Genomic DNA, 19824 nt, shown 5'->3' on the forward strand with positions numbered 1-19824 from the left:
TTCACTTGTAAATAAAAATCAAAAGGCAAGATGAGCAAATTTAGCCCTACTTTTGGGAATGTCTTGATATTTCAGTAGAGTTCCCACATACAGAGCCAGTTGCCAAATTCAGTAATCTGTATTCTGATGAACCTTTCTTTGGAGAGATACTAAGAGAAGGGTATGGCAGTTAGTATTAATTTCAGAGGGACTGAACTATCTCACTGATAATTGATTCCAAAATTCTCACTGTATGAAGATTTTTAAGGGATGACTATTTAGAGTATCAATAGATACTTGTACATAGCATGAAAGCAAATGGTATTAACTGTCATCAAATTAATGTCAAACCTGGCAAGGCAATTTTCCTCTATATTTTGCTAAGTGCAAAATTCTGCTTCGAGAAAACAGTTAATAAAGTTTCCTCTGTAATTCAGGGTTTCTCTAGAACTTTTCAGAGTTAAATGCATATTCATTGTTGTTTATTTGTAAGATCTGAAATTGTTGCAGTTTTCATGTTTTCTTTAGTTTCAGGAACTTCAATTATTTCCTCCCTTGAGGAAGACCTATATTCTTTCCAAAGCATCCTTATCAGGATTATTATTTTTCTGATCTTCAAATTAATAGATATACAGTGAACAAGGGATAAAATTGGTACTAAGAGTGACTTACAGTGTTAGCATATCTTCATAGTCAGATAGTAGTGTACTCTTAAAAGAAGATGTTGCTAAGACTGACCATAAATCTTAAAATCATAGAATCACAGAATCATAGAGTAGCTTGCTTTGGAACGGACTTTAAAAGTTCATCTAGTCTAACCTCCCTGCAAAAGGTTGGGACATCTTCAATGAGATCAGGTTGCTCAGAGCCCTGTCCAAAATTACCTTGAATGTTTCCAAGGAGAAGGCATTTACCACCTCTCTGGGGAACATGTTACAGTGTTTCACCACCCTCACTGTAAAAAATTTCTTCCTTATATCTTGTCTAAATCTACCTCATTCAAGTTTAAAGCCATCACCCCTTGTCCTATTACAATAGGCCCTGCTAAAATGTTTCTCCTAATCTTTCTTATAAGCCCCCTTAAATATAGAATCATAGAATCATAGAATGGTTCGAGTTGGAAGGGACCTTCAAAGGTCATCTAGTCCAACCCCCCTGAAAGGAGCAGGGACATCCCTGACTAGATCAGGTTGCTCAGAGCTTCATCCAGCCTGGCCTTGAACGTTTCCAGGGATGGGGCCTCCACCACCTTTCTGGGCAACCTGTTCCAGTGTTCTACAACCATCATTTTTTTTTCCTAATATCCAATCTAAATCTACCTCACTCTGTTTTAAAAACATTACCCATTGTTCTATCACAACAGGCCCTACTGAACAGTCTCTCCCCATCTTTCTTGTAGACCCCCTTGAGGTACTGGAAGACCGCTATAAGGTCTCCCCAGAGGCTCCTCTTCTCCAGGCTGAACAGCCCCAACTCTATTAGCCTGTCCTCATAGGAAAGGTGCTCCAGGCCTCTTACCGTCTTCATGGCCCTCCTCTGGAGCTTCTCCAACTGGTCCATGTCCTTCTTGTGTTGGGGGCTCCAGAACTGGACACAGTACTCCAGGTGGGGTCTCACCAGGGCAGAGAAGAGGGGGAGAATCACCTCCCTCGACCTCCTGGCCACACTCCTCTTGATGCAGCCCAGGATGCGGTTGGCCTTCTGGGCCACAAGAGCACATTGCCCGCTCATGTTAAGCTTCTCGTCCACCACCACTCCCAAGTCCTGCTCCTCAGGGCTGCTCTCAATCCATTCCCCGCCCAGCCTGTATTTCTGCCTGGGATTGCCATGACCCAGGTGAAGGACCTTGCACTTGGCCTGGTTGAACTTCATGAGGTTGGCACGGGCCCACCTCTCCAGCCTGTCAAGGTCCCTCTGGATGGCATCCCTCCCCTTCAGCGTGTTGACGGCACCAAGCACCCATCGGTGAACTTGCTGAGGGTGCACTTTATCCCACTGTCCATGTCGCCGACAAAGATGTTAAACAGGGCCAGGCCCAACACGGACCCCTGAGGGACACCACTCGTGACCAGTGTCCACTTGGACATTGAGCTGTTGATCACCACTCTCTGAGTTCAGCCATCCAGCCAACTCCTTATCCACCAAGTGGTCCGTCCATCAAACCCATGTCTCTCCAGTTTAGAGAGAAGGAGGTCATGCGGGAAAGTGTCAAAATCTTTTTACAAGTCGAGGTAGATGATATCTGTTGCTCGTCCCTTGTCCACGGATGCTGTCACCCCATCATAGAAGGCCACCAAGTTGGTCAGCCACAATCTGCCCTGGGTGAAGCCATGTTGGCTGTCACCAACCACCTCCTTGCTCTCCATGTGCCTTAGCATGGTTTCTAGGAGAATCTGCTCCATGACCTTGCCAGGCACAGAGGTGAGGCTGACTGGCCTGTAGTTGCCTGGGTCCTCCTTGTTCCCCTTTTTAAAAATAGGGGTTATGTCCTCTCTTCCCGTCATCAGGGACCTCACCAGACCGCCACGACTTCTCCAATATGATGGCCAGTGGCTTGGCAACTTCATCCGCCAGTTCCCTCAGGACCCGTGGATGGATCTCATCAGGTCCCATGGACTTACGCACCTTTAAGTTCCTCAGATGTTCCCGAACCTGCTCTTCGCATACAGTGGTCGGTTCTTCAGCCTCACAGTCCCTGCTTGCGCCTTCTACAGCTTGGGTGGTGGGACAAGAGCCCTTATCGGTGAAGACTGAGGCAAAAAAGTCATTCAGTACCTCAGCCTTCTGCATGTCCCGGGTAAGCAGGACACCGGTTTCCTTCTGGAGGGGGCCTACATTCTCCTTGGACTTTCTTTTGTCCCCTACATATCTATAGAAGCTTTTCTTGTTGCTTTTTACATCCCTGGCCAGATTCAATTCCGTCAGGGCTTTAACCTTTCTCACCCGATCCCTGGCCTCTCGCACAGCCTCTTTGTAGTCCTCCCAGGCTACCTGTCTCCGCTTCCACCCTCTACAGGCTTTCCTCTTCACTTTCAGTTGGTCCAGGAGCTCCTTGCTCATCCACACAGGCCTCCTGGCCTTTTTGCCCGACTTGTTCTTCATTGGGATGCACTTCTGCTGAGCTTGGAGGAGGTACTCCTTGAATGTGGACCAACTTTCCTGGGCCCCTCTTCCCTCCAGAGCCGCCTCCCATGGCACTTTGCCCACCAGGTCCCTGAAGAGGCCAAAGTCCACCTTCCTGAAGTCTAGAGCAGCAAGCTTGCTGTGTAGTTTCCTCGCTGCCCCGTGGATCTTGAACTCCACCATGGCGTGGTTGCTGCAGCCAAGGCTGTCCTTCAGTTTCACATCCCCCACCAGTCCCTCCCTGTTGGTGAGCACAAGGTCGAGCATGGCACCTTTTCTTGTCGGCTCGTCTATCGCCTGCAGGAGGAAGTTATCATCCACGCATTCCACGAACCTCCTCGACTGCCTGTGCCCTGCCGTGTTGTCTCTCCAACAGATGTCAGGGTGGTTGAAGTCCCCCATGAGGACCAGGGCTTGTGACCATGATGCTGCTCCTATCTGGCTACAGAGCTCCTTGTCTGATCTGTCCTCCTGGGCAGGCGGCCTGTAACAGACCCCCACTGTAACGTCGCCTGTCCATCCCCGTCCTCTAATCTTGACCCATAAGGTCTCTGTCAGCTCCTCCTCCATCCCCAGACCGAGCTCCACGCACTCCAGCCTGTTGCTGACGTAGAGAGCAACACCCCCTCCTTGTCTCCCCTTCCTGTCCTTTCTAAAAACCTATACCCCTCCATGTTGACACTCCAGTCGTACAAGTCATCCCACCACATCTCCGTGATGCCAACAATTTCATAGCCCTGCTCGTGTGCACACATCTCCAGCTTTTCCTGTTTATTCCCCATGCTGCGTGAATTTGTATATAAACACTTCAGCTGTGCCCCCGACAAAGCCGACTTGCTGGCTGGAGCGACAGGTGTTCTTTTGGACCGCAGTTTAAGTTCATTTGCACATACCGAACATCCTTCCTTAGCTTCCGGACCCTCGGTGCTGGCACTGGTGCCATGCTGACAGCAGTGGGCTGAACTGTGCTCCCCTTCCCCCAGCAACACTAGTTTAAAGCTCTCCGGGTGAGTCTGGCAAGTCTTCATCCAAACACACTCTTCCCCTTATCAGGTTGGTGCACGCCATCTGCCCCTAGCAGCCCGGGCTTCTCAAAGCACGCCCCATGGTCTAGATACCCAAAGCTCTGGCTGCAGCACCACTCCCTGAGCCACATGTATTTCAGACATGAAAAACAAATTGATTCCTATAAAAACAACCAAGAAAAAAGCTGTATATGGTAATAAGAAAAATGTACAGTCAAGTTTCTTAGGATAAAATAACTTAGATGTACCATATAAACTAAAGAAACCTCTGCTATTGAGTTTTTAAATTCTCTCTCAGGAATCGTTTTTTGGAGGGCATAGTCAGTTTAAAGTAATTCTTGCAGGGACAATCATAATGACTCACATCAGTAGAGGAAGTTTAAGAAAAGAAATGTGCTTTATGAAGAGCAAAAGAAAACCAATCAAAATCCCTAGAGCTAGAATCAAGGAAACTGCTTGTGTATTAAGGGAGTAACACAACATTCTCCGTACTGTGCTTGCCTTCTCATCTCTGTAAGAGAGCTTAGCAATTATGGAAAGCTTCTGATGTAGTAGCTTGCATGCCTCCTTTTTTTGTTAACTTTTCCTCATCCTTTTTTTTTTTTTTTGTCCTTAGGTAATCAAGGATGCAAATCCCATACAGTCACTATGTTCAAGACAATTCATATCAACTTCTTAAAGGAAAGATAAAAGTGCTTATAGTTTTTTTTTTTTTATCATGGCCAGAATAGTCTTCTTTTCCAATAGGTTTTTGAATACCTTTTATAGACCACAAGAGCTACCTCAGTCCCAAGAAAACTATTTGATTTTAAGAACAGATGTTAATTTAATGATGCAGAATATTTCACAATGAACTCTTTATCAGGCCGAAGTACAAGAATGTGAAGTAGGTAAATTTCCCAAATGAACAGAGATGTTACAAATATTTTATAATGCAAGAGAATTCTTGCCAAAAACATAGCCTTAAATGTTTTAAAAGCAGTGTCATGGTAAAAATTGTCTGATAGGACTGATTCTTTGTCATCAACAAAAACATAATTTTGAATGCTGTCCAAAAAAAAAAAGTTATCTCCCACTAAAAACACTGCCATTTAAAAATAAAAAAAAAAAATTAAAAAAAAATTTAAAACCACAACAAAAAAAAAAGCCCTCACTAAAACCTCCAAAATAACAACAGGAACAGTAAATCAATTACTCTCATTAGTGCTGGCAGTCTTAAGCACAATGAGCAGATCATGTCTTCTAAAAAGGACGGTAAATTTCCGGCTTCACTTGTCTTATTCCCTGCCCTAACATCAAAGTTAACAATTCATAGAATCATAGAATGGTTAGAGTTGGAAGGGATCTTCAAAGGTCATCTAGTCCAACCCCCCTGCAAGGAGCAGGGACATCCCCGACTAGATCAGGTTGCTCAGCGCCTCATCCAGCCTGGCCTTGAATGTTTCCAGGGATGGGGCTTCCGCCACCTCAAACGTGGTGTAAAATGTAAATATCTTCTCTCACTTTTGTCATTCTATTTTAATTAACAAGTCATGAAATACTGAATGTCAATGTTCACTCTTCTGTATGGCTACCTAGTAGTTAGCCTCTCTAATTAGGTAGATACTTGTCTTATACAAGTTGTAAATATAAAAATGAAATTAATAAACTGTACAGTATTTACAACCATAGATTTAAAAGCATATATACAAAACTATCTAATATAATGAGATGGAAAAAACATATGGTATAATTCTGTGCAAATTATGCTGTGAAAAAAAAAAAGAAATTGATGTGATTATCAACTTTACACCGTGAACTATATCTATAGTATCAGTTATTAAAAGAAGGCAAAGGTAGAGAAACTGCTTACTAAGAAAATCGTTCTCTCATTTGACTTATGATTGTCCTAATAATGAAGTCATTGATCAGCACAATTTGAAGAAGTATTATGTCCTTTTAATAGCACAGAATCTAATCTCAACACTTGGACAGTTGTGCTTTGAGTTTTAGATGGACCTACTACTTCTCCTTCCCTCCTTCTCTCTTTCTTGTGTTTTCTTTACAGAAAATAAATTAACCTCTGGCACCTTAGGTGAAGACAGAACATATACTCACAGTAAGTAGGAGAAGAATAGATGGCTAGAGGACTCAAGGTAGGCTTATTCTTATCTCCACATCAACAACAATGATTTTGGAACTATGTAGGCCCTTAAGTATAACTTACAAAAATTTTTACTCTTTCATAAAAGTGGAAAATTGTATTGTTGATATTTGCAGCTTGGCCACAGGAGAACTGAACAAGTAATCTTGTCATTCATTAATGATCTGTGTTTCTCTTTGTAGCAAAAGGAGCACCTTAGCAACCTGGAGAGTAATTCTTCATATACTTTCTTCATTTTTGCCACATCACCTTTAGGTACTGGTCACAAATATGCATAACTGTCTATGCCTAATGTACTAAAAATGAATATTTAAAAAAAAAAAACCAACCACACACCCCCCCAAAATTCCACAAATGGGAACTTATCCTGTCACTCCTAGGAATACTGGCTGTGAAGGGATGCTGACTGGTCTGGAAACTCTCTTTCATGAGTTTCACGTGATGTTTTCACAAGCTATATGTGTCTGCACCGCCAAAGAGTCCAATGGGAAGGAATGGTCTGAAATGAATTGTCAGTATTGACAATTCAGTTAGCATATGTAAGGTAAGGTCTCATTCTTTTGGAAATTATTATTATGAGGAATAGAATCACACTGTTGTATTTGGAGGAACTTTCTTACATAACAGGGCTTAGAAATTGTGGAAACTGGATATTTTTGAGTGGTCAATTAATAAATACTACACCGAGAAGAATTCACAGCATGACTATTTACTTACGTGTATTGACATACAGTTCTGATGTCATATTATTTTTCAGTTATACATACATGTTTATTTTCAACTTACATATAAAGTACAACGAACAGGAATGTTGACTATATGAAAAAATAAGAAAGGTCACAAAATTGCAGCTGTAAAAATCTCCAATCTGGAATAACAGGATTCAATAGAAAAGACTACTGAAACCACTTCTCTTATCTGTCCTCTATTGTCTTTCTTTACATCTTCCTAGATGAGAGGGAAGGGAAGGAAATTTTGCTTTGACACTCAATGAGTCACATGTTCTCACAAAAATCTTTGGCCACAGATTAATACTCAATGTTTTCATCACCTTTCAGTTCCATGTTTTATCTTGCCCTTTCAGGTTCCTGCTCCATAAAGCTACTGCTTGGTGTTTTGATCTTTCTCTTTCCACACCAGATGCTCCTTCCCAGGGGGTTAAAGGGGAGGGCAGCAATTCTTCTGCATTTACTCAGACTTTGCAGCATAGATTTAATCACATACAGAGTCTGCCAGAAGATCCTCCCAAGTCCATTCTAATGGCTCAAGTTTTTCTCTAAACTTCTAGATAACCTTTCTTACTGTCTAATTTAGATTAGACAGTGCTTTAGATGTGTCTGTAATGATCAAAGTCAGACCAGAAGGAAGTTTCTCAGACACCACCTATGGACTGTTTTGCATAACAAGATCCCTGGGGCAGTTTTTTAAGATATCCTTCTCATTTGTATCCTTGAACTGCAGGTACTGTTTTGTCCTCTCAGTTATTGGCTGTGAAATTGGATGTGTGTGTCCTTCATATGTGAATGCAATTGGGCTCTTAAAGGTCTAGAATAACTGATACTAGTTGCCGCCAAAAACACTCCAGGGTGCAAAACTGAACATAATATTTTCATACACATACAGAAAGAAACCATCCTGGGACCAGCCTCAAATGAAGAACTGTAATTGCAGAACAGAAAGAATTTAAAGCTAGCATGGTAGCAGTGAAAGTTAACCACATGAATTAGAAGACAGTGTGTAAGCATCCCAAGACATTAAAGATTGACATTAAAGCAAAGATCAAATCCAGGAAACTGGAGATAAAATACAGAAGATACTATTGTGGATTCAGTGTAAAGATATCTAGAATTTTTTATTTAAAATAGCCAGAGTGGTTTGAAAGTCATACATTTGACTCCTAGGGACAGAAATAATTTGCAAAAGCACAGGAGAGTTAGGAATCTGTAGTCTTCTTGGAAGTTTGATTGTATCAAGAGACAGGACTTTAAAACGATTAGGTAAAGAAGGGATGGCAGTGGCATATGGTCTGTTCTGCAACTTAGCTCAGAAAAAGAAAAATCAACATTAGAACGGAAATAAAGCGCCATTGCTCTATGCCATTGAAAAGAAAACCTGCTAGAATAATAGAGTGAGATAATAAGTCTTCTAATATTTTAAATAGAAGGCAAAATACAAATTATACATGTCTGAAAAGAGGATTGTGAGTTCAGAAGAAATCATTATGATCATTTATTCCTGCATCAAACTCTGGTGTTCATTTTGGACTAAGCTGAACCACATTAAAATGATATTTTAATTTTTTGCATATTAAAAAAAAAACCCCTGGAAATATTGATTTAAAGAATGAAGGGGCTGGTTGGTAATTTTCACCTTAGTAAATTGTATAGGAGAAAAAAAACCAAAACAACAGGTGGAGTAAATCACTGTGAATAATTTTTGGTTTTCAAACAAGTTATCTGTAATGAATTATTAAAGACAACCACCATGCCTGTAAATTGTTCATATGCATATTTATTCCTGCAATGAGGTAGTACAAAATCCAATAAATGAAAGATATACAGACAATTTTTTAATAATATGACAGCAACAGTTTCACTAATGTTAGTGTTAGCTGAAATACACAAAGCTCTCTAATAGGCAGAGACAAAAAAAAAAACCAAACAACATAAACACAGACAGAAGTGAGAAAGTAATCTGAATAGCTCCTAAATATGGTAGGACATAGAAACTTATTATCTCTGGAGATAAAGTGTGCGTTGCATTAGATTTGAATGGAGGAAGGTGAAGTAAAAATAATTAAAATAAATAATATTTCCAGAATTTAAGAGTTTTGTAAAAAGTTAATGCTCTATTTAACAAGGGAGAAAAAAAGAAGTTTTATAGTGTCTGAAGACAAATAATGTCTATATTTGAATTGGAAAACTTTTGTCAACTTTCTGTCTGCACCATAACCTACATGAATTTAAAGCAGGACTGTTAATAAGAAAAATCCCTAGAGAAAATGATTCCCAGTCTTAGAACGCAATCCTCTTCCCTGTAATTAGTTTATGCTGTGAAATCACTCAGAATCTCAGGACTGCAGCATCAGGCCTGTGCTATTATTTTTAAAAAAAATCTATTTATTAGGGATTGAACTGGATGTTCAACACTGGATGTTCAACTAAAAATCCCCCTATAGCAATGTAGTTGCCCCACATCCACACAAACCTTATGTTTAGAGCTGAAAATAACTGCATGCATAATGAAACATTTACAAGTGAATATGGAAATAATGGGTTCTTTAAAGAATACTGCAGATTCTTGTGTGACATCACTAACACACATTTTAAGTTTCACATCTATTTCCTGATGAACTGTCTCAGTTGCAATCAATCTCTGTTTTACTGTCCTCCTCTATGGTATCCACACAGTGGCATCTCACTGACTTCTGTTACACATGGTTTCTCCTCAAACTACAGGGCATGCCAAAAAGAACAACAAAAGTTATTTCACATTTTTGTCTCACATAGCGAACATCTTAGAAAAAGCTTGCTTCTAAACTAGCACAAAAGTGTCCCTTCTGATTTATTTTAGTCAGTGGACATGTGTATTCAACGGTTTAAAGGCACAAAAACAGAGTGTCCCACTTGAGTTATACAAGACAGCTAAAGGGGAAAACAATAGAAAAGACATTGAAAAAAACCACACAAACAAGCAAAGTGCCTGCATCTAAACTGCACTGAGCACTGCTGCCTTCATCTACATTTAATTTGGGTGCTCCCCAGGTGCACAGTAGACTGGTGAGATGGGATTCATCCTTCCCTCTGTGCATAGAGTCAAGTAGGAAGGGAATCAGAGTGCCTGGGCAGAAATGAAGTCCTCGCCATGCAGGCAAGTGCCTGACTCTGGGCCACCAAGGACCAGCATCTCTGTGCACTAAGTGACAATCTTGTACTAAGTACTAGGTCTGACATCTGGATTAAATTCTTCATATGAGTGACCATTCCTTTTCATAATGAAACAGAAAGGCATGCTATGCTGCTGGCTCAGTTATGCCTTTTGTAAGCATGAAGTTACTTCTAACAAGTACAAATTTCACTGTTTTTGTATCAACCTGTTAGTAACGCTGAGCACTCTGAAATCCTAATTTGAATCAGAAGATGATGTAAGTCGCGCTTTCTGCATGCTTTTTGCCTACTACGTGTTTTTTCCTTATAGATCTAAGGCTTACAAAAATATTTAACCACTTTAAAAAGTATCATTTTAGTAGAGTGATAAAAATAATTTTCTTCCTGGGTGGCTTTTGTGGAAGATTTTAATAAGCAGTCTTCACACACATATATGGTACTGCCATTCCTATTGTGGAGACATTACATGTCATTGATTTTTCATGAAAATAAAGCTGAACACTTTATTTGGTGAGTTTTGCTTTTATTCTGTATTTCTGAATTTCCTTTTCCTGGGGTAGAGAAACAGAACTGCAAAGTTAGTTATATTTTTTGCTTCTTCAAGATGCAGAAATAAACTATTTAATGACTTACTAATAAATATTCTATACTGCCAAGGATACTAACATATATAAACAGTAATTAATCACTAATTCAGACATGGAAAATATTACTCCATAATAATATTCTGCTAATTTAATGAAAGAGGATAATGAGGTACAAAAATTTAATAACAGGAAATAAAACTATACTAGGATCAGAATCTTCATAATTTTCTACTGATCTGTTGGCATAAGCATGTTTGTCATAGGTAGAATTTTTCTTTCCTCTATACAAATTCAGTAGCTTTATTGAGACATGAGTAACCTGTAAGTAAATCACAAAGTGCACAGGAATCAGCTGATAAGTTGATCAGCTGGTTAGTTTGTCATATTTTTTCAAGAATTTCCAATTCATTTTTGGATTGTAAATTAAGAAAAAAATTCCTTTTTTTTTGGTGGAGGGTGTATTTTCTTCAATTATTGACCCTAATTCTACCTTTTTCTCTAACTTCCTCTGGAATTTCAGTAAAGCCTATTTCATCTGTGGATACTTGGCTTTTAAAAGTTTCCAAGTAAAATGACAAAATCACAAACCTGCTCCATTTTTTACCATCCTTATGGTAAAAAAAAAAAAAAGCATTTTCTTGTGTTCAGGTAGAATTTTGTGTGTTTTGATTTGTGCCCATTGCCTTTTATCCTCCCATCAGGCACTAGTGAGAAATGTCTAGCTTTGTTACCTCATATCGCCCTGAGCCTTCCCTTCTCCAGGCTGAAAAGTCTTAGCTCTCTAAGTGTCTCTTCATACATTCTTATTGGCTTCTCAGTGCTTTTGCTGATTTCCAATTCTTTCTATTTACTCTCTAAAGACCTGTCTTTGTTTCCATTAATACAATAGCAAAAGAATTTTAATTTTCAAGAAAGAGAAAAGTGACTCTATATTTTGAAATGAAGATATATCTTAACTTATTTGGTATGTTATTTTATTCTTTATCCTTTTATCCTCCAAAAAGTGTCACAAGTGTTATTCTCAACTATCTTTACTTATTGTTTCTTTGAGGCACTAATATTGTTGTCCATAAAAAGTCCCAAAAATGTTAAATTATCACAATTATTTTGATTCTGCATTATCTTAACGTTCTCTTTTTCTTCTCCTTTCAAATATGAAATTCCTAAATTTGGAATGTTATGATTGTTTCCTTCCTATTGAATTGACTTCTACAAAATTCTGAATACATCTATGACCACAATTTTAATTTCTCTCATTTTAAGACGTTCAGGTCAATGAAAGCAATTTAGGAAGAAATCACAAGTCTATACTGTATCCTTGACAAAATAGCTTATACCTTTCAAACCTATAACTGTAACATAGAGAGTTACAGACTTACAATTTTCCTATTGCCCCAAAATATCTTAAGTCAAGTCCATTTCCTCTGAGGTGTAAGATAATATCTCCATTCTGGTTTTGTTTGGATTTGTTTTGGTTTTTTTTTTTCTGTTGCTAACAAATTCTAAGCAGTGAAATAGAAGATTTTATCCTTGATTCTGTCAATTATAAAACAGGTAGATTAATAAATTTATGTCAGATACGATTCAGTACTGAGCTTGCCTAAGAACTTAGCTCACTAGACTCAGATAAGTGCAGTATGGAGTTAATGAAAATGGGAACAAGGTGGGAATGTGTATGCTGGGAAGATGAATAAATATTTCATGTTCTCCTCCTCCTATTTTTCCCTATTATTAATTTGCACTTCTGATTAGTAGCCAATTAACCTGCTCCTCACAGTTTCCTACTCTTATTCTACAATAACTAGCTCTTGCACAAGAAAAGTTTCTGTGGCAAATGCATGCCCCCTGCCTTATTATTTTCTCATTGATGTTTCCAAACTAAGGTAAAAATAAAATAAAAAAAAACCACCAACAACAACAAAAACAAAAGAAAACAAACAAAGAAAAACATAAATACAGAACGCTATAAAACAAAATTACAAACAACCTTTAATATGCAGAGCAATTCAGGCTACTAGCTGTCTGGGAAATAAAAATCTCTGAAGAGCTGAATGCTGGTGCATGCCATAGGTGGCTTATGTTGTTGCTGATTAGGTTGACCACTGTATCTTTAAAATCTTTCTTTTTTACTGATGCAAAAAAAAAAAAAAAGTATTTCTTTTTAAGTTCAATTGCTGGTATTTTTACCATTTAGTACTCCTGGCAAATTTAAGTATTTCTGTAATTAGATTTTTTGTGGAGATAGTAGATTTGAAACTCATTATTTACATCTGTAGGGCACAATCTGAATACAGCTATAAGAAAAAAAAAGTTATTATAATGGGGAATTTTGATCTATTATAGAATATAATTATTTAAAATGAGTCCTTTCAATGCTTGAGTGACAAATTATATTTCCTTCTCTAGCTTTTGGGAGAGGGCAGGAATAATTTACCTATTCCTTTGTGAGAAAAAAAAAAAAAACAAACACCTCTTCTCTATCCCTTATTAATAAATAAAGATGAACTTGAGTGCAGGAGATGTTTTCCCCTCCCCCTCTAGACTCTATCATACTGATAAATATCTACAATTACAGAACATCTAAACCTCCCCTAGCAGACCGGCTTCACTAAAGTTAATTACAATGCCTGTATTTGCAACTGTGAAACGCATCTGCATTCAAAATGTACCTTCTATATAGGGAGTGCAATGTTGTCCAGGCAATATCCAAATTATTTTGTATATGTTTGCAATTTTGTACTGTGAAAGGCAAATGAGTTAGCTACACTGCCCTCTTATCGTCTTCGTGGCCCTCCTCTGGACCTTCTCCAACTGGTCCATGTCATTCTTGTGTTGGGGGCTCCAGAACTGGACACAGTACTCCAGGTGGGGTCTCACCAGGGCAGAGTAGAGGGGGAGGGAATCAGCGCCCTTAACCTGCTGGCCACAGTCCTCTTGATGCAGCCCAGGATACGGTTGGCCTTCTGGGCCACAAGGGCGCATTGCTGGCTCATGTTGAACTTCTCGTCCACCAGCACTCCCAAGTCCTTCTCCTCAGGGCTGTTCTCGATCCATTCCCCGCCCAGCCTGTATTTGTGCCTGGGATTGCCACGACCCAGGTGCAGGACCTTGCACTTGGCCTGGTTGAACATCATGAGGTTGGCACGGGCCCACCTCTCCAGCCTGTCAAGGTCCCTCTGGATGGCATCCCTCCCCTTCAGCGTGTTGACGGCACCACACAGCTTGGTGTCATCGGCGAACTTGCTGAGGGTGCACTCTATCCCACTGTCCATGTCGCCAACAAAGATGTTGAACAGGGCCAGGCCCAACACGGACCCCTGAGGGATGCCACTCATGACCGGTCTCCACATGGACATTGAGCTGTTGACCACCACTCTCTGAGTTCAGCCATCCAGCCAACTCCTTATCCACCAAGTGGTCCGTCCATCAAACCCATGTCTCTCTAGTTAAGAGAGAAGGATGTTGTGCAGGACAGTGTCAAAAGCTTTGCACAAGTCCAGGTAGACGATATCCATTGCTTGTCCCTTGTCCATCAATGCTGTTACCCCGTCATAGAGGGCCACCAAATTGGTCAGGCACGATCTGCCCTGGGTGAAGCCATGTTGGCTGTCACCAACCACCTCCTTGCTCTCCATGTGCTTTAGCATGGTTTCTAGGAGAATCTGCTCCATGACCTTGCCAGGCACAGAGGTGAGGCTCACCGGCCTGTAGTTGCCTGGGTCCTCCTTGTTCCCCTTTTTAAAAATAGGGGTTATGTTCCCTCTCTTCCAGTCATCAGGGACCTCACCAGACCAATACGATGGCCAGAGGCTTGGCAACTTCATCCGCCAGTTCCCTCAGGACCTGCGGATGGATCTCATCAGGTCCCATGGACTTGTGCACCTTCAAGTTCCTCAGATGATCCCAAACCTGCTCTTCGCATACAGTGGGCAGTTCTTCATCCTCACAGTCCCTGCTTGCTCCTTCTACAGCTTGGGTGTAGCCTCTTTGTAATCCTCCCAGGCTACCTGTCCCCACTTCCACCCTCTACAGGCTTTCCTCTTCACTTTCAGTTGGTCCAGGAGCTCCTTGCTCATCCACACAGGCCTCCTGGCCTTTTTTGCCCGACTTGTTCTTCATTGGGATGCACCTCTGCTGAGCTTGGAGGAGGTACTCCTTGAATGTGGACCAACTTTCCTGGGCCCCTCTTCCCTCCAGGGCCGCCTCCCACGGCACTTGGCCCATCAGGTCCCTGAAGAGGCCATGGTCCGCCTTCCTGAAGTCTAGAGCAGCAAGCTTGCTGTGTAGTTTCCTCGCTGCCCCGTGGATCTTGAACTCCACCATGGCGTGGTCACTGCAGCCAAGGCTGTCCTTCAGTTTCACATCCCCCACCAGTCCCTCCCTGTTGGTGAGCACAAGGTCGAGCATGGCACCTTTTCTTGTCGGCTCGTCTATCGCCTGCAGGAGGAAGTTATCATCCACGCATTCCATGAACCTCCTGGACTGCCTGTGCCTTGCCGTGTTGTCTCTCCAACAGATGTCAGGGTGGCTGAAGTCCCCCATGAGGACCAGGGCTTGTGACCATGATGCTGCTCCTATCTGGCTACAGAGCTCCTCGTTTGCTCTGTCCTCCTGGGCAGGCGGCCTGTAACAGACCCCCACCGTAACGTTGCCTGTCCATCCCCGTCCTCTAATCTTAACCCATAAGGTCTCTGTCAGCTCCTCCTCCATCCCCAGACCGAGCTCCACGCACTCCAGCCTGTTTCTGACGTAGAGAGCAACACCCCCGCCTCATCTCCTCTTCCTGTCCTTTCTAAAAAGCCTATACCCGTCCATGTTGATGCTCCAGTCATACCAGTCGACCCACCACATCTCCGTGATGCCAACAAAGTTGTAGCCCTGCTCGTGTGCACACATCACCAGTTTTTCCTGTTTATTCCCCATGCTGTGTGCTTTGGTATAGAGACACTTCAGCTGTGCCCCCGACAAAGCCGACTTGCTGGCTGGAGCAACAGGTGTTCTTTTGGACCGCAGTTTAAGTTCATTTGCACATACCCAACATCCTTCCTTAGCTTCCGGACCCTCGGTGCTGGCACTGGTGCCATGCTGACAGCAGTGGGCTGAACTGTGCTCCCCTTCCCCCAGCAACACTAGTTTAAAGCTCTCCGGGTGAGTCTGGCAAGTCTTCATCCAAACACACTCTTCCCCTTATCAGGTTGGTGCACGCCATCTGCCCCTAGCAGCCCGGGCTTCTCAAAGCACGCCTCATGGTCTAGATACCCAAAGCTCTGGCTGCAGCACCACTCCCTGAGCCACAAGTTAACCTGCCAGATACATCTGGCCCTTTCAGGCCCCTGCCCTTCGACCGGGAGGATTGATGAGAATACCACTTGTGCGCCAGAGTCTTTGACTGATGTCCCTTTTGATGTTTCTCAGGCTGCTGATGGCTGTGTCGCTGGCACCCACATGAAACACCAGTAGTGGGTAATAGTTTGTTGGCCGTATGAGGCTAGGTATTCTCTCAGTGACATCCCTGATACAAGCCCCCAGGAGACAGTACACCTCCCACGAGAGCGCATCGGGTCGTCAGATGGCTTCCTCCGTACCTCTCAGGAGGGAGTCACCCACTACTACCACTCGTCTCTTTTCCTTGGTATCACTAGTTATCACACGAGCCGGTCAGCCTCCCGTGTCTCCCCAGAGGTACTGGGTCTTACTTCTTCAGTCTGCAGAGCGGCAAAGCGGTTCTGCAGGGGCACCTCAGGGTTCTGGGGAAGCTGCTTCTTCTTTCTCCTGCTGCGCCTTGCTCTTGCAGCTTTCCATTCATTGGCATCTTCTGTCTGCTTGCTTACCTCGTGTGTCAGTGGTGGTGGGGTTTGATTGGTTCACTGGGTGCTGTGGTTCCAGTGCAGACTGTGCCTGGAACCAAGTATCCAGCTCCCTCTCCGCCTCCCTGATGTCCCGCAGCCTCCTGACCACCTCCTGTAGCTCAGCCACCTGCCGCAGGAGCTGCTCCACCTGGGCACACCTTCTGCAGTCAGGGCTGCCGCCTGCCCCTGCCCTGGGGGTAGGCTCCAGGCACTGCCTGCAGCCCGAGGTCTGCACCGCAGCCTCTCCCCTCGGCTGCTCCCTCTGCATGGAGGCATCAACCGCCGCAGGGGGAGCCGGTGCAGGCCTCCCAGCTGGAGCAGCCTTTGCTCTCAGGCGGGTGTTGGCCTTGTTGCCCTGAGAGTTGGGAACAGCAAATACCCCAGGTCGGCGCCCTCCCTGACGCGCCCTAGCCCGCGCGAACTGCCAAGTCACGCCCTTGCTGACACGCCACGCCCTGTTTGCCCGTCCTGCTCACCACACTCTGGGTCGCTGACACTCCCTAGGGCCTGCTTTATACGGGGAGAGGGGCCAGACTGCTGGTGCCCCCTGGCTCCGCCCACGTCTCATCAGCCGCTCTCGCGCGAGCTGCGGGCTCCTGGCACCTCGCTCCGCTCCCCCCTGAGCTTCCCTGGTTTGGGAATCCGCTCGCTGCGCTGCACTGTGCCGCACCACTGCGGATTGTGCGGACTCCGAAGCTGTTGCGTCGGTGACACCTCCTGTTCTCCACATATATGACTCAATTAATTTAATCCAATAATAAGGTAGAAAAATAAGATTTATTTACTAAAAACTCGATTTTTTTTTCTTCCTTCAGGCTTTTAAAGCCATGTCTTAGTTTTCAGCAAAAGTATTCTCCTTACAAATCCATAAAACCAAGAAAAGCATCTGTATGGGGTTTGCATGATAAAGGTTTTGGTGGGAGAGGGGTCTACTGGGGTGGCTTCTGTGAGAAGCAGCTAGAAGCTTCCTCTTTGATAGAGCCAATGCCAGCTGGCTCCAAGATGGACCCACTGTTGGCTGAGCCCAAGCCCATCAGTGACAGTGGTAGCACATCTGTGATAACATATTTAAGGGGGAAAGTTGCTGCACAACAGCAACTGCAGCCAGAGAAAGAAGTGAGACTGTGCGAGAGAAAAAACTCTGCAGACACTGAAGTCAATGAAGAAGGAGGCTGAGGGAGGTGCTTCAGGTACCGAAGAAGAGACTTCCCTGCAGCCTGTGGTGAAGGCCGTAGTGAGGCAGGTTGTCCTCCTGGAGCCCATGGAAACCCACAGACAGATATCCACCTGCAGCCCATAGAGGACCCCACATCGGAGAAGGTGGGCACCTGAAGGAGGCTGTGGTCCCATAGGAAGCCTGTGCTCAGGCAGGCTCCTGGCAGGACCTGTGGACATGTGGAGAGAGGAGCCCGTGCTGGAGCAGGTTTTCTGGCAGGGCTTGTGACCACATGGGGGACTCATGCTGGAGCAGTCTGCTCCTGAAGGACTGCACTCCATGGAAGGGACACACACTGGAGCAGTTCATGAAGAACTGTATCCCATGGGAAGGACTCACATTGGAGAAGTTAATGGAGGACTGTCTCTTGTGGGAGGGACTCCACGCTAGAGCAGGGGAAGAGTGTGAGAAGTCCTCTCCCTGAGGAGGAAGGAGCAGCAGAGACAGCATGCCATGAACTGAGTGCAACTCCCATTCCCCATCCCCCTGCACCACTTGGTAGGAGGAGGTAGAGAAATCGAGAGTAAAGTTAAGCCTGGGAAGAAGGGAGTGGTGGAAGAAAGGTGTTTTAAAATTTAGGTTTTTGTTTTCTCGTTATGCTAGTCTGATTTGATTGGTTATGAATGAAATTAATATTCCCCAAGTCGAGTCTGTTTTGCCCATGACAGCAATTGCTGAGTGGTCTCTCCCTGTCCTTATCTTTACTCACAAGCCTTTTGCTATATTTTTTCTCCCCTGTCCAGTTGAGGACAAGGAGTGATAGAGCAACTTCAGTAATCACCTGGCATCCAGCCAGGGTCAACCCACCACACCACCTTCCCCATTAAAAGCGAAACCGCAATATACAGGTGTCAAATGCACTTTTTAGAAGTTCATCTTGAATTTTAAATACCTTGTTTTACAAGCTCTTTGCTTAGAAATGATATTTTCTTGGACACCTTAACACCTCTAAAATCTTGGCTTATGCTTGTTTTTCTGTTATCTAGTTACTTCCAGCTGCAAAGATATATAAGAAGCTGCCTATAAAGCAATCTGCAGGACTAGTTCACAGCTGCCAATACTCTTTTTTTCCCTGGAAACTGAAAGCTTCCCTCTGTTTTCAACTGCAGTCAGAATAGCTGCAATCCTCAAACTCGGGGTATTCCTCTCTACAGTTCTACCAGTTTGTTGATGGTATCACCAGGGTATATACCACAAAAGTGCTGTCACTTTTTGCCTGAAATATATCAGTAAAATCTAATTTTGTGCACTTATTGTTCTTGGTAGATGTCAATTACAATATGTAACAATATGTTTAGATTTGGTCTGACTGTGTACTGTATACATGCGCCCAGGTGACTGTTGACATAAACAAAGCAAAATGGGATGTCAAAGCTGAATATTTGCTTTGACATTTCAGAGTCATATAGAGCTTTCTAAAGCCAGAATGTGCTATGAGGTTATTGGCAAAATAAATTCAGGAACAAAAATGAGGTTCACACAGGAATGACTTGTGGATCTAATCCCAAGTAGATCATTTTTCCTCCCTCAGGTCTCTAGTCTTTAGTCTTCTAGCTGCAGTCAGGGTAGTTTTGGAATGGGCTGTGATTTTAACAGCCGGTTTCACTGAATTAAATTAAATCATCACCAGGACAGAACTTCTTTAGGCCATGTTTTCATAGTGTTTTATAATTCAGTGGGACAGTTTCTGTCAGCACTGATTTAAAAACTGAGTGGTAACCAGACTTTCACATCTCTTTTCTAGGGAAAAATGGCCTGGAAAATGTCTTAGACTGTAATAAGAGATATGCAGAGCCTTAAAAATACGTTTTAAATTCCTTCGTAGATCCAGTAGCATGTAACTATTTCCCTCTTAAGCTCTTTAGCAGGTTTATGTAAGAAATTACCTTTCACATAACATAGGTATAAATATAGCATAATTCTTCTAGAAGAGATGGGTATAATTTTTAAAAGTTAAATGATGAAAAATGCCAGGTAGATCAATTGTTGAGCTACAGTCTTCCAATTGTTCGCCA

The sequence above is a fragment of the Chlamydotis macqueenii genome, chromosome 2 (assembly GCF_036417535.1).
Source record: "Chlamydotis macqueenii isolate bChlMac1 chromosome 2, bChlMac1.mat, whole genome shotgun sequence".
Taxonomy (NCBI): domain Eukaryota; kingdom Metazoa; phylum Chordata; class Aves; order Otidiformes; family Otididae; genus Chlamydotis; species Chlamydotis macqueenii.